The sequence below is a fragment of the Marmota marmota genome, unplaced genomic scaffold (assembly GCF_001458135.2).
Source record: "Marmota marmota marmota unplaced genomic scaffold, marMar, whole genome shotgun sequence".
NCBI classification, from domain to species: Eukaryota; Metazoa; Chordata; class Mammalia; order Rodentia; family Sciuridae; genus Marmota; species Marmota marmota.
Genome location: NW_025999880.1, coordinates 6,122,779 through 6,124,474, shown reverse-complemented (window position 1 = coordinate 6,124,474; position 1,696 = coordinate 6,122,779).

The following is a 1,696-nucleotide window of genomic DNA, read 5'->3' as shown; positions in this document are numbered from 1 at the left end:
AAAAAAAAAAAAAAAAAAAAAAAAAAAAAAAAAAAAAACAAAGCAGAACTGAGAGGCCATCAGAATCTAGGAAATGAAAAAAATAAATAAATATTAATATTTTTCTAAGAGACCAGAGAAAAGTTTTGCTTTCATGAAATATGAACAGGAAGCTTGGGGGAGAAAATGAATATTTGAAAAATCAAACAATGAAAAATAAATTCTGAACCAAGTGTAGTGGCTTATGTTTGTAGTCCTAGCACTTAGGAAGCTGGGACAGGAGGCTGAGTTGAGCCCAGGAGGTCAAGGGCCAGCCTGGGCAATATAGCAAGATCCTGTCTCAAAAGAAGAGAAGTCCTTGGAAACCACAACAGGGAAAAATACAAAATCAATAAATAGATTTAGGGATAAAACTAAAATTTTTTTTTAGACATTTACCCAAATTTTACCCAAAGGAGTTGAAAACCTAGGTCCACATGAAAAACTGCACACAGATGCTCACAGAAACTTTATTCACCATTGCCAAAACTTGGAAGCCACCGAGATGTCCTTCCAGGGGAGAAGGGATAAACTGTAGTACTTTCAGACAATGGAATGCTGTTCAGCACTGAAAAGACATGAGCTATCAAGACGTAGAAAGCTCTCTCTGCTTCCTGGCTGCCATGTCCTGAGCTGCTTTCCTCCACCACACCCTTCCACCATGATGGTCCACCTCACCTTGAGCCCAGAACTATGGCGTCAGCTTCTGGCTTCTGAAACCGTGAGGCAAAATAAACTTTTTCTCCATTTAAAAAAAAAAAGACATGGAAAAGCTACCAAATTATGCTATGTCCGCATGTGCATATAATAAGGAATCCTGCTTATATGTATAACTATAATGCATTAATTGAAATAATAATAAAAGATGGATCAGTGGAGTAGAGAAAGCAGATCAGATCAGGAGCAGGGAGATGAGGAGAGAAAAGGAAGGCCCTGGGGAAGATTGATCAAATTATGGTATGTGCATATGTGATTAAGACATAATGACCCCCCTACTATATATAATTATAATACACCAATGAAATTAAAAGAGAGAGAGAGAGAGAGAGAGACATGGAAAGACCAGAAGAGCCTTAAATTCTCATTAGAAAATGAAAGAGCCAGTCACAGTCACAAACACCTGTAATCCCAGTGATTTAGGCGGCTAAGAAAGGAGGATTACAAGTTTGAGGCCAGCCTCAACCATTTAGCAAGACCCTGTCTCAAAACAGAAAAGTAAAAAAGACTGCAAATGTAGTTCTGTGGTAAAATGCTCCAGAGTACAATCCTAGCACCAGGAAAAAAAAAAAAGTGAAAGAAGGCAGTCTGACACCAGACTGCCTGGTGGGCCTCAGTCACTGTGTATCTGGATTTTGTTTATCTTAAAAACCAGGAGCTGGTGAGTTCCTGCTCTCCCACTCCCGGTCCTCACGACCTATTACCTGGATCTGCAAAAGTCCTCATTTCTCTCTGAGAACGTTCACGTTACCTTCCGAGACACTAAAGCAGGCCCTAATGAGATCAGATGCAAAACAAGAAAGCAGACTCCTCCCTCTTCAGTCATATTTTTGCCAGACGTTCAAATGACATCCCCGTTCAGATGTCCCCTCTGTGACAAGCAGTCTTCCCAAGACCTTCCCACTGACTTCCCTAGGTGGGATCTTCTCAGGGAAGCTGAACTCACTCTGTCCCTAAAATG